Here is a 14609-nt window from a genome sequence, read left to right on the forward strand (position 1 = left end):
AACTTCACCTACAATCATCAATCCCTATATATCCATCAGGGATCTGAGATATGTAGCTTGTCTCTTCAGCTTTTCATCACTGTCGATCTAGGCATATCTAACACTCTGCTATACCAGCAGAAGTCATTAGTCAATTGTATTTGAGATGATGATGCAGCATCACATTTAAGCCAATTAAAAATAACACGCTAATCATCATCAGGGAATTTCAGGTAAAATACATTGAAAACATCTGCAAGGCACTTACCGGTATTACTGTAGAGATATGAAGAGTAGGACCAGAATCCCTGGATACATGTGATATCTATCCCCTATTGACATCAACTAGCGATGGACTGATCGCCTAACTACAATACTGTCACTGACAGATCAATATACCTACATTGAACAACAATGACCTGATCAATATTTTGTAACGATACTCTAATCCTGATAATCAATCTCAGCCCTGTATCATTACGAGCAGTTCTTTTTCCACAAGTGAAAACTTTTATCCATAATAATAACTCCCATATGACATATAATTCCTTTTCAACTGTTGTTATATGAAATAACACAAACACTTTGTGTTTTAGAAGACATAACAACAGAACTACAATGTCGTTAAGAAGCAATTACCGTAGTTGACGAATCTGTAGTAAATTATTGAACAGAATTACCAACCATCAACAGATCCAACTGGTAAGAAAATATTTTTCTACCGAACTACAACAAAAGCTTGACCACCAAGCTAGGACTGCAACACTGTTAAAATATGTTTCTTCCACTGGATTGAATATTTTACTTCCACAAGCGCGTGATGCTTACCATCATAAGACAACAGCCTTTCACAGACTAGAAAATATTATTCCACCACTGAGTCAATACTGTGTTGTGGAGTTAAGCATAAAGAATCCAGTAGAATCAGTTCTCCATGAATGGACAGATGCTGACTGATCCTGCAGGGTGAGGAGAATTCCAATGCTACCTGCTGTCAGGACACAGTATTGGACCAAGGCAGGTCTGGTAGTGATTTACGAAAAATTCCTCTGGCCAATCACTGTCAGCGCAAGACTATAGGGGCGGACATGTGGTCCTTGCAGGGTAGTAAATATTCTACACTTCTGCTGACCCCTAATTATCACAACTACTTAAAAAAAACTTCAAGACATCTGGTTAGAAAATATAGCAATTTTTTGTGATTTACAGGTGGGTTTTTTCCATAATTACAAATAACATTCTTATCTCTTTATAATTGTTCTCCACTTAAAGTCTTTATCAGTGCAGTGTTAAGTAACTGATTAATGTCTTTTTCTAACTTTGATACCATTTTGTATCAAAATTCAAAGTATGGGGAAAATCTTAAATGGCAGCTTAATTATAATGATTATAGAAACATACGCCTGCAGTCCTTTACCATATGCTAACAGTCTGTCAACAACACATGGATATCTTTCACAATTTTTCTCTCAAAGTTTTGTTGAATATCAATTTTTCATCAACTTAAAGCGTATTTACCACACGGAGATCTTCCATCATCTTTTCCAATCACCGATACTCATTCTAAAGGCATCTCACACACACAATCCAATTAATTAACACCACATTTCTTTCTACTTGACTTCAGGCTGCAGTTGTGTTTTCCAATTGTGGACCATGCAAATTCCCGATAACATGTTACATGTACATGGACAACAGGACACAAAGGAAAAAATACACAATATAGTACAGGGTAACCGTGGCAGTGCTTCCAAACTAGAGAGATCACACAGAGAATATCAAGTCTTACATATGAATATGCTAAAATTTGGCACAAAATCTCTGTTTATCACAGTATTACAAAATCCATCTTCTGACAGCTGATAATCTCATTAGGTAGGTGAGAAAAACATTGTCACAAAACAGGAAATGTATGCAGACTATTAGGTAAAAAAATAATTGGTCAAATTTAATCTACATTATTTCAAATCATTTGAATTTAATTTTTTTTCAGATTTATCATAGTGTTATAGAAAGTTTAAGATATTAATAGATATTAATGTTATAACAAATGATGTAATTTAATATATATATAAAAAGAACCAATAGGAACTTAGACTCCATAGGTAAATCTGTTTTTCACAGGTATAGGTAAAGATCTGTCAAGCATACACAGGTAAAAATCTTACATATAATACTACAAATACCATCAGAGCTTAATCCTTCATTTTGTAAGAACTGAATACTAAGACGGTAATCCGACAGTAGAATCTGACTTTAGTTGACGTATAGGGATTATGATGTAGTGAAATCAATGAAATAAACAAGCTTAGTTTCCTCGACAAAGGAAGCTCTTCCACACAGATTATAACCGCAAATCTCCACTCTAATCCACTAACGAAACATTTCAACCTGTTTTCATCGGAATCAATGAACTAGCAACTAATCTAAAACTACAGAAAATATTTTCTTGATTAGAAAACAGATCAAGATTGATGGCGTTTTTTCTTAGCTGATTTTATATAAAAAGGAAAATGAAACAGCATTTTTCAAACCATATTTTTTCCTCCTTATAGAATATAGCATGGCTATTATTTCTCTTATAATTATATATACCTACATTAAAAAAGTAATCTTACAAAATATATATGCTAATATTTTATCAATAATGTTGACAAATTTGTTTCATGACCATAACAAGGTTAACTTTGAAATATTAATGATATCGGTTTAATTCAAACTATGAATTGAATGTGAAAATCAAATTTCTATCTGTACAAAAAAACATTATTAAACAAGATATAATACATTGTGATCAAATATTTCCATGTAATGTATATTACTGATTTTTTCATGAAGTGTTTTGAGTCCTACTTTGGAGTTCCATACCAGAAAGATAATATAAGATGGCTCCATTATCCCTGATTCAACCACTAAATATGGATTTTCTTGTACTTTATATGATAATCAATATTACATACTAGTATATCATCATTATCCCTTTCTTAACCCAAGAAACTGACATTTAGAAAGTTCATAAAATTGTTTGGAAATGAGACGTTTCATCCAATCAGAAATTTTATGGATAATTCATGCCAATATTTATGAAAATAATGAGTGCATACTAAACTTCTCCAAATGTATTCTTCAGTGGACTTTTTCTTTAAATTTTGTGGAAAGTTATAAAGGAAATTAATTGATCACTATACAGCAATACTGCTATCATGAATTAGATTCATAATGGCCAGTTGTTGAAATGATTTCAATACTTAAAAATTATTCACTTTACTTTATTTACACTTAAACTAAATCTTTCAAATCTTTATACCTAGACTTTTTATTTTGGCTTAAAAACAAATTTTTATATCATTGCGGACAGAAATCACAAAATTTTGAAATATGCTTCACTTGAAAATCAACCAAAGCATGCCATTTACATTGTCAAAACAGAGTACAGAGTGAAATTTGAACTATAACACTACTTTAATTGAAAACAATTGACAATCTTTATTGTTATGGATACGACCTAAATCTTATTTTGTGTGGTCTCTTGATCTTGTATTAATATCTATCATCAGCACGAAGCAACGAAAAGTGACAAATTCCCAAACTCTATTACAGAAAAACCCTAAACTTAACTGTGGAAGCATACAATTGAATGTCATCATCTAGAAAGTTATCATTTGAAAAATACTTTTTCCTAGTTTGAAAGATTTTCACAAAATATTCCAGTATGTCCCTGTAAAATGCACATCTTGTAGTAGAAATAGAGAGACTTACCTATCACCACCGCTATTGCTCTTCTAATGACATATACTGAACAGGCATGCCCCTTGGTGACTGACCACACTGCTTAGATTCACACATTTGACCAGTACAGCAGGGGGATTATCAACACTTCACCCAGGGTGTGGATTAGTCTCTCCCTGGTGAACCCTACCTACATTAATGAACTAATCCTAATACAGAGCCAGGTAGAATCCATGGACATGACCTGGGGGAGAGAAGGCTGAGAGGTATTACAGGTGTGCCTCACCTGTGTGATGTCAGCTGCATATTACACAGCCTCAGTAGCAGGATATCAAATACTCTCTGATCCTAAATATCAAAGGATGTGATGTGTCAAAACTTCATTGTCATATTGGTATATTTTTTCCCACCATAAATAAAATTTGTAAAAATTGTAGTTGTAAATTTGTACACCTAAAGTACAGCCAGCCCCCAGATTGACTTCACTTGTAAGTAAATCAATATCATTATTATTATTTTTAATGTTATTTTTTTGGTGATGGGGTTGTTCTCAAAAGTTGTTTTCTTTTTGCAGAATCATTAAACCAAAGTATCCATACTAAAATTGAATAATAAGCATACTGGATATAAAATTTCAAAATATTGTGTTGCTTTTTGTATGCAATGAAATATAAGTTTTTATGATTAATTTTTCGGTATTCAATATGTTTACCATTAAAACTTTTAGACTTGACAGACATATCTTAGATTAACATGTCTTTTGTGGGAGAGAAATGATTGCCAGGACAAGTTTACACAAGTCTTCCATATTATGATGTCTTGGAAAACAATTATTCCCAGTAAACAATTATTTACCTGTAATTACAGCGACCTATCTGTCCAGCTTACCTGTTATTTGATGTCAACATTTACCTCTATTCAGAACTTTTAACCTACCTGTACAGGTAATCCCTAATTAATCCCATTTTTACCTGTATTAATCGTGACCAATACAATCATCTCTCTAATTTCTCCAAAATCACAAAAATACCCAATATATTTTCTCATGGTAAGATAGACCGACATTCAGTTGGTAACTTGGTATTGCATATTGCCTAAATTTACAATAAGATTTGGCTACTTTATTTTTGAATCTCCTAACTTATGTTTAGTCACAAAGTTAATTATTGGTTTTTTTTTGTATAGATAACTGTCCGTTACATACATTTCTTCTTTGAAGTATTACCAAACTTTTTGAACTGTTGGTTTATTTCTATAATTTTGGCAGACAGACTTTCAATCTTTCGTAAACAAGGTTTTCAAATTTGATCATGTTTACATGTTTAACAAGTAGATAAAGAATGGAGCTTCAACATCAGGGATTCCTCGACTTTGTAGATTTTATTAGGTGACATGTTTCGGATAGCTAGGTCAACCGTCATCAGTTTGACCTATAGTGTGATTAGTACCAAGTTCACATTCTGCTCCATTCTTAGGAAGGTCACATATATATTTAATGACAGAGTTGACAAAATTACTATTTCCATCATCATTAGAGTGCATGATTCTGTATTACTTCAAGCATTGCTTAGTTGTGCAATCTTAAAAAGACCCTTTGAGGTCATCACCCCACCTATTAGGTTGATAAGTATTATATGTGATCTCTGTATTCAAGTTATCATACATGTTCTTATTAGCACACAAATGTAAACATATGTATAGCTGGGCAATGTACATCAGATAACAAGGGAGATAATTAATTACGGGGAAAACTCACAATACCAAGTATATCAATGTTACCTGTTTAATATTTGTTGTTTATATGTGACCTCTTGTAACACACTCTGTGTGTCTGAGCGTACAATAAATCTGAAATCTGTAATCAATTACACCTGTATCATTACAGGTAGGATAACCAATACCTTTCTCCTCAAAGAAGTACAGAAGTTGTAGTATAGGGAGATACATACTTTTCAATAGAACCAAAATGAAACTAATCAAAATTTGAATTTCAAAACATCAATTAAAAAAAAAAAAAACCTTTTTGCTCATGATGAGGAAAGATCAATAGGTGTTAATGATCTGAATTCTGCAGCTCCAGTGAGTCACTATTGAAAAGGTAACAATGTCTACAGACTATTTTGGGCTGCACCTTTCCAAGATCAAGACTATTTTCTAACTCAACTCTAACCATGTTTCACTGTTCTTTAGGTTAACTCCGGGATAGTGGTGTCTAAATCAGAGGTGGGCTCGCCCCATAAAACAGTCCCCGCACTGCCTCCTAGTCAGGGATGATAGTCATTATGGGGGACAGGGGAACAATTACAGCCAGGACTGGCTGTTACATGGCACAAACTGCAGTCACTAACAGTAATTATTGGTCTAAATCCCCATAAACACAGCCAGTATATATAGTCTTTAGTTCACACTACACCAGGAAAAATATCCCCCTCACCACTTACAACTTCACACTAAAAAAGTTGAAGTGTCAAGTAAAGTAATGATCTTGGTTTTGTCCTTCTGCCGTGTACAAGATATGATTTTCATCATTTTCAGAATGGTTTTGTGTCTATTGAAGAAATACCCCAAGAAGGGAAAAAAGGTGGGGTGGGGGCGGGGGGGGGGAATACATGTCAAGTGAGAGTATTTGGTGAAGACTTATCACCTAATAATGAAGGTACAGCATTTTTTTGCTTTTCAAGAGATGATACATCGTACATGCAAATGCGCAAAAACGAAGATCACAGCAGAGCCCATTCCGTTTACACCTAGTACTGGCGACCTCATCTCAAGACACCAGGGCAAAGACAAATTAACTTTATGATGTAATTTGATGTCCCGACAAGAACGGTCGACTGGTCCTGTTGTGTCCAATGCCGCGCAATCTTGCTAAATTGTCTTGTCTTACACGTAATAATACTAAAACAACAGTAGGGATAAGTAAGGGTTCACCTGACCCCATGAAAAACTGGTGATGGCACCCTGTAATTTCCTGTGTGATTGGCCAAGAATGACCGCATAACCTGATTTCTGATGTCTTTCTATGAATATCATTATCAAGTATACAATTTTGGCTAACTGATTGGGCTACCTATTATTGCGTTTTATCTATTTGGCTGTTTGCATATATCAAATATTTAATTTTGTTTCAATTTAACAGATATGTACATATAATGCCTTATATTTCTGAAACCATATAGTTTGACCTGGAAAAAGATTATTGATTATTTCCAAATAAATCTAGAAATATTTGAGCATTTCCATTATCACTTTCTTAATAGAATTGTTCAACATCCCCACAATCCAAGGCATTAATAGAACATTTGTTCATTAATGATACCACACAATAGTTACCATGATAACTTCTGGCAATGTGACCTTTGACACAGAGATCAGTTCTGTGATAAGGACCAAGGTGATTATTGATTGGACAATAGTTTATTGTTTCGGTATGAAGTTGGGGATGATGTAGGTACCTGTTCGTAATTACGCTATTTCCTGTCTTGACAGAAAGCGACCATTTTCCTCAACTGATATTGGACAATTGCAGGAAATTGGATCGTTACCTGGTAAGGAAATCATTAAATTCAATTTCTTGGTAGATCAAATGATGACTAATGGTTAGTACGTTGCCTTTGTCTACTGCCTTTCTCAGCAAAATCGGCAGCTTCATTAGCTGGGAGACATTTGACACGAAAGAATATGCATGCATCTTGTCACAATATTTACAACCACTCAGGGACTCTTCTCCAGCACACTCTTTATAGTATCTTGTGCATATCCTTCATCAAAAGGCAAAGTCGTAAAAATAACAGAAGCGCTAGAACATTCTATTGGTATGATCACATGGATACGCACACCAGTTAAAGCTCCTACCTTATTGGGTCATAAAGGATTGTGCTGCCTGCATTTTATGAAAGGAATATGGCCTACGTACATCTGAGAAGAGGCAAATTCGTCGATAAGGTTGTTGAAATCATAATGCTAAAAGTACTAACATCATGAGAATGATTTGCCACTTGATTCAAAAAAGAAGATCAAACTGTTGCATTCTGTTTCCAATTTCTCTTTACATTTAATATTCACATTTCAGGTTTAATTTCACACCTCATTATAGAAATGAGTAAAGTTTAATCAGCCAATGATGGTAAGTAATGAATTATAAAAGCAAACAGACAACAATTGCTATCCAAGAGAGTTTAGATGTGACAGTACATTTAATTGGCAAAGAAATGTGTAAAAGTTATGTGACAGTACCTGTCATTGGCTGATAGGAGAAACAATGTTTATATATAAAGTATATGCAGAGACACGAGGTATCCAAAGGTTTTATCCCAAGCAGAATATTTTCTCTGGCAGAGATTCATCTCCGAGTGTGACAATGTCATACTCTAAAATACTATACACAGAAAATAAACGTTATTTCAATGGACATCCACTAGCTCAGAAGAATGATAATAGTTAAGCTTCATGTCAATAGGATAATTCAGCTTTTATTTTTAGATTTCTTTCTGTGTACTATTTTAAGATGTCTTTTTGGCCAAAATTAATTAAAATATTCAATTTCAGTGGTAAAATTTTGGAATCATTAAAATTAGAGGGCTACACTTATAATCAAAAGACGTTTCTGATTAATGCTTAATTCTAGAGATTCTTTGACATACAGTGTTAATGGGTGTGATTTTATTGGTACTAAAATCTATGAACCAGAAAGATTTTTTTTTCTAATTTGATGATAAAAGACAATAGAGATTATCTATAGATTCTTATTAAGATACAATAACTCTCACATTTTTGTTCCATTGATTCCGGTTGGATCTCGCGTGCCATATTTGAGTATGCGTTTTGCAGAATATCTGCCAATTGAGATTGCCTACACTAGCATGAGTAGTGACAATTACGTCAATTGATTTTATCCCAGATTGTGAAAGCAATCTTCTAATCCAATCCCAGACTGTTGCCTCTTATTTCTCCTTTTTATACAGTAAATTTTAACATAAGCTGCTGAAACTATTTCAGCTTTTTTATCCCGATTTTCTTTTCAATTATTACAGCGACAATATATACATCAACATGTATGATATTGTAGATGCTTTTTTTCTATGTGTCTGCCTGAATTGAAACATTATCACACATTTTTACAGTCTTTAGCCTAAGTTTGTAAAGCATAAGCCTACCATATAATACAATAGAAGTCCAGCTGTTGTATTAAGTTTCTCCCATTCTATATGATAACCCATCAGTGTTAATCTTTCAAACTTTCCCTGATCCTTCCTTTTGAATTACTGAGAATGTACTTCACTTGTTGAGACAATGCAAACTCGTTTTTTAACTTTAACGAGTGTGTCAGTATCACACACAATGTTGTATTAAGACAGGAAAACTAAGCCAAATTTGAGCTATGGAATATCAAGTTCAATAATGTAACAACTTGTCTTGCAAAATATGTAAATAAGAAAATACCATATTTTGAAGGTACTTTGTGAGAACAGTTTTATGACTTTAAAGCATATAACAAAACACTCTCTTCAAGAGTTTTTCAGTCACTAATGTCAGCACATAGTTCTTAATTTTTAGATCTCTTTGTATTGTTGTCGAAATTTTTTCATTTTCTTTCACTTCATAAATATTTTGTTAATAACATATCTGAGATATAATAATGGTACCTTCTAGGTATCTGTTGTCAGTGCACCAGTGTGCTTACCCAGGCTGAGTAGCTCAATCTTATCTGATAAAGAGATGGACATTATCTGTGGACTAGACACACAGAACAAGGAGTACTGATTACAATCCTGTACAGGATCTGACAATGTAACATCTCAACATGGTTATGTAGATAACTTCATATAATATTGTATGTCAAATTCACAACTTTAAGTAACAAACATCCCAATCTAAACCCCGAATGATCACACCTATTACTGGTAAAACAGCCAATATATCTGAGGACCCTCTGTCACATCTGTCCAAACTAGAACATTAGACATGTTAAAGAAGAAAAGAAACTGGGATGCTCTGTCACACCACATCTAACCGACATCAAACCTGTTGTTGATGTCACATGGACATATGAACAACAAATATGATGTAATAATCAGGAGTTTCTCCAGACCCCAACACATCTCTAATACTAACATAAGGTACTTGATGTAAGCTATGATATGTCCTGTTTCAGAAAGTAACAAACCATTTAATTCACCAGTGAAGATACGTATATGTACGTACAGTTATATTGTTCTAACAAAACAGAGTGTATAATTCTCAGGTTAACTTTACAAGTCATTTAAAAACAGATTCTAAAAGTTTGATAACTTGAGCATAATATTAAAATATTAAAATATGCCAATAAACATACCGGAATAAGATGTATAGTTATCCAACCTTGAATGTTAACAGCTCACAGCAATGTTAGTCCATCCAGCCTTCATCTAGTCACATCTCACTACTTGTACAGTCCAAAGTTGTATGACCATTGAACTGGGGAAAGCCAGACCTTTGGGGAGCCATAGGGAGTCTAGAGTTAAAATTGGGCCTCAGCAATCTACTGACAGGGGGATGGGTAGGACAGAGTGGTCCCTATAAGGCTCATTATCTAATCCCACTGTTTGATGGCTATCTGGAGAGGATGATAGCCCTATGTGATGGACACTGTTGTACCATAAACATATTGAACTTTGACCCTCTCCAATATCACACTGTGAGCTAGGTAAACTTATTGTTACACTCTAAGGAAGGCAAGACTACAGGATATAGTATAATGACTGGCTCTATTATTTCGATCAGGAAGACAGAGTAAAGGACAGAATATATTGACTGACTCTAGTATTACTCTGTGAGGAAGACAGACTAAAGGACAGAATATATTGACTGACTCTAGTATTACTCTGTGAGGAAGACAGACTAAAGGACAGAATATATTGACTGACTCTAGTATTTCTCTGTGAGGAAGACAGACTAAAGGACAGAATATATTGACTGACTCTAGTATTACTGTGAGGAAGACAGACTAAAGGACAGAATATATTGACTGACTCTAGTATTACTCTGTGAGGAAGACAGACTAAAGGACAGAATATATTGACTGACTCTTGTATTTCTCTGTGAGGAAGACAGACTAAAGGACAGAATATATTGACTGACTCTATTATTACTCTGTGAGGAAGACAGACTAAAGGACAGAATATATTGACTGACTCTAGTATTACATTGTGAGGAGGGCAGAATACAGGACAGAATTCTGACTGGCTTTCATCATTAATCACGATTTGACAACATATACCAACAAATTTTCATATCTCACTTTGAGGAAGGCACTTTTGACAAGACACAGTTACCAAGTTAAATTACTCATGAAAAATCCTTTTTGTATTTCTCTATAAAAATGATTTGATACTTTACCAGAGAATTAAACCAATCAATTAAAAGATTTCAGCCTTTTTGCTTTTAAAGAAAGGAGCTTATTCAATATGCTTATTATTTACCACAACTGCTATGTCCACAACACAACTCAGTATGATATTCAATTTTAGACCTGAACTCTTACACATTTTCTGTGGTATCACATATCCTACAAGGTAATATGATATTTATGATACATTACAGTAATAATAATAAGTAAATATTTACCTGATAATCCATTAGTACTTCTCCCTCGGTATATACATAATACAATCTTAACCATGCAATCACTTCTACTGTGTCTTATCCAAAACCTGCTGATACTGACTTGGTGTCACCGATTGGTTAATTAGAGATGCTAGACACTGTCTCCATGTCACTGATTGGCTAATTAGTGAAGCGTGATGGATTTGGAAGCTCTCCCTGGGAGGATTTCTCTCTAGATGCAGCCATTTATTATCATTAAGGTGTAACTTCTGAGAACTCTCAGATCCCTCTCAGATCCCCGATATATATCCTTTTCAAATTCTTAAATGATAAATGATTTCAGAATCTTCTTCAATTTCCCCTTAAATTATTCTGTGTCCCATAGTGCTACATATCCGAGTTGTACATACAATTTAAGGAATAAAAAACAGAAGATGAAAAAAATTGTTAAGACTTCAGATTTATTTTAAATGATTTACACCTTCTCTTTGTTCTAACTTTTCCATTTTAGTGCAAATGCATCTATTATAACATGATTTTACATGAGCCTAGTTGTCCTGACAAATTTGAACAAATGGTAGCACTAGTGAATGGATTCAATAAATATATTTTATGCTATATCATTAAAAATCAACGTATGGTTTTTCTTTTCCCCCCTCCATATATCAGAAAAAATTCCTTTCTGTTAAATTTTAATGCTTCTGCAAACCCTTTAGATGGATCAATATTTTAAAGTCATGTAAATCATCTTGAAAACACAACAGTGAAAATTTAATGAGTACTCCAAATAAAAACGATTTTTTGATGCTTGGAATTTTTACAGTTTTTGATGAATCCTTTCACTAAAAATATCAATATAAAAACCTCAATGCACTGGCGAAATTTCAAAACCAATCAGATGTTATTTAAAATAATTTCTTACTTATTTGTTACGAAGTAAATCTTGGGAACATCAACTATAAAATTGGACATTATGTTGTATGTTATCTATACTGCAATGAGCCTGTACTCCATAGTAAGCCCAGACATATATATTACTTCTCATAAAAATCACTATTCCCAACGATGTCACTTGTTCAGAAGAATTACAGACTATTATTTTATTGTCCAATTCTACCCATCCTGTAACTGTGAGAGATCTTTGTTTTGCCCCCCTGGGCTTTTTGCAGACTAACTACAGTAGTTTAAGGATGGCCTCTTTTTGTCAGAGTGACACACCTAAACCTTTTCTCAATACCTGTCCACATAGAGTAGGATACATCAAGACAGAATGATGAAATACCATAAATATTCAAGATCTAATTTCAATTCCAGTAGGTACTGTCTAGATGACAATTTCATGAAAATTTCAAAATATCTGTGCCAAAGAGATGGAGGCTTGACTTTAATATCCTGAGGAAAAAAAAACAAAAATGTATTTACAGACATTAAAAGTCACAGTGACATTTGCTACCTCTGATTGTAGATTCTAAGCTGTTCATGGATTATGGTTTCTCAATACCATCTGTTAGAAGTATATTTATATAATTCTACCATCCAGAATAAATTTGAGAAAAGAAAAATATGAGATTTCTCTCCTCTCCCCATCTGCTGTTAGACAATGGATATAGCTCACAGGCAAAGAAAATGAGAAATAAGAAAAAAACATTCATTACATCTGTTAATCATTTCACATTTAAAGATTTATCACATAAAATCTATCATCTGATATTTTGCAAAACTTTCTTACATTGAAAATACATGAAGACTTTCCTGAACTATTCAGATGCATGTGATTTTGTTTGCTTGTGTTTACACAGGAATTTCAACCGGAATACATGGTACCAGTACTTTGATACAATTAGCCATTTTATCTGTAATTAAAATTGATCAATTATTAATTATGATAATGAATATTTAAATAATTATGATTAAGATCCAGGAACTGATATTTATATCAAAGTCAAGGTCAGATTTCACATCACAGTATGTATTAATCAGCTTTGATCAAACTTTGATATGTCAATATACCTTATTGTCAATGCTTTCCACCAGTTCTGACAGGATTTTATCTGCATATATAACATTTACAATTTTAAAAACACTAATGTTTATCAAAACTGGCAGTCTAATAAAAAAGCCTGACTGTATGAAAGCTGACCTAGCCATTCTGTATAAGAATACTTGAGCTACAAGTGATTAGCGTTTCATTAATCACTGAGAGTTATTTAAGACAGCAAGGGCTGGAAGGATAGGAGCTTTGGGACCAAGCAACAGGATATTAGGATCAAGTTTTAGAAGGTCATTCTCTGCAGGAAATGAGTCCAGTATAATGAGATATCTAAGTATGGACATGAAAGTCATTGGATAATATAAGAAAAAGATTCTGGTGAACTATTAATTAACTTAAGTCATCTAAATATCAAACAGCCCTACTGACATTACCATAAAAACTCTATAGCTGTACATCCTAAAGTATAAGAACACCATCTTTGTAAGTCTATGCATATCATTATAATAAAGTATTATTGTTCAAAGTAAACACAATATCATATTCCCACCTCCATCTTTTGATTCTTAACTATATTCATTCTTCCAAGGAAAAGAATGGCAGAATGCCTACTGGCGTGTGCCTGATTAAAACAGTACCTGGATGTATGGCGACATCACAAGGTGTTTGTATAGATGATAATGTGGCTTTAGTTCTGTAGTACAAGTACCCACATGACCTGTAATTTTCTCTGTGTAGTTGATCAGTTATAGTACACTACATTTGTAGGTTACAATTTCCTCTGTGTAGTTGATCAGTTATAGTACACTACATTTGTAGGTTACAATTTTCTCTGTGTAGTTGATCAGTTATAGTACACTACATTTGTAGGTTACAATTTCCTCTGTGTAGTTGATCAGTTATAGTACACTACATTTGTAGGTTACAATTTCCTCTGTGTAGTTGATCAGTTATAGTACACTACATTTGTAGGTTACAATTTCCTCTGTGTAGTTGATCAGTTATAGTACACTACATTTGTAGGTTACAATTTTCTCCAACATGTTTTACTTTATAGTGACAGAGATTCATTCTATAAATATCTGAATATCTTGGATATATATATCATAACTGTAATGTATACCCCAAATAATCAACTAAACTTACTCTTTCGTTGCTGGTGTATTACTGTACTAAATAGACAAATCTTGCAACATGTAGCATATTTTCTTACAGAAAAAATCCTAACAAGCTTAATTGTCTCGCAATCTACAACATATTCCCCTTCCAAAACAAGACAAATTAATGAAAATCTCTCAGAAAACAGAATGTGAACTGATCCATTCTC

General features: G+C 33.5%; 1 protein-coding gene across 15 annotated transcripts in view; it reads right to left on the reverse strand.

Annotated features, from left to right (window-relative positions):
• Window positions 1–14609, reverse strand: part of LOC132558366 (poly(rC)-binding protein 3-like) — a 118266-nt gene that overhangs the window by 40684 nt on the left and 62973 nt on the right. Inside the window, exon 1 of one of the 15 annotated variants that reach the window (XM_060222953.1) lies at window positions 10043–10065. The exons of 13 other annotated variants lie outside the window; for them this stretch is intronic. The gene's annotated coding sequence lies outside the window, so the exon portion shown is untranslated. Of the gene's footprint in view, window positions 1–807; window positions 896–10042; window positions 10066–14609 lie in introns of those variants that run through there. One more of the 15 variants, XM_060222947.1, reaches the window with a different exon arrangement.

The sequence above is a fragment of the Ylistrum balloti genome, unplaced genomic scaffold (genome assembly GCF_031769215.1).
Source record: "Ylistrum balloti isolate Yb309-2 unplaced genomic scaffold, AGI_CSIRO_Ybal_v1 Utg369658, whole genome shotgun sequence".
In the NCBI taxonomy this organism is placed as follows: domain Eukaryota; kingdom Metazoa; phylum Mollusca; class Bivalvia; order Pectinida; family Pectinidae; genus Ylistrum; species Ylistrum balloti.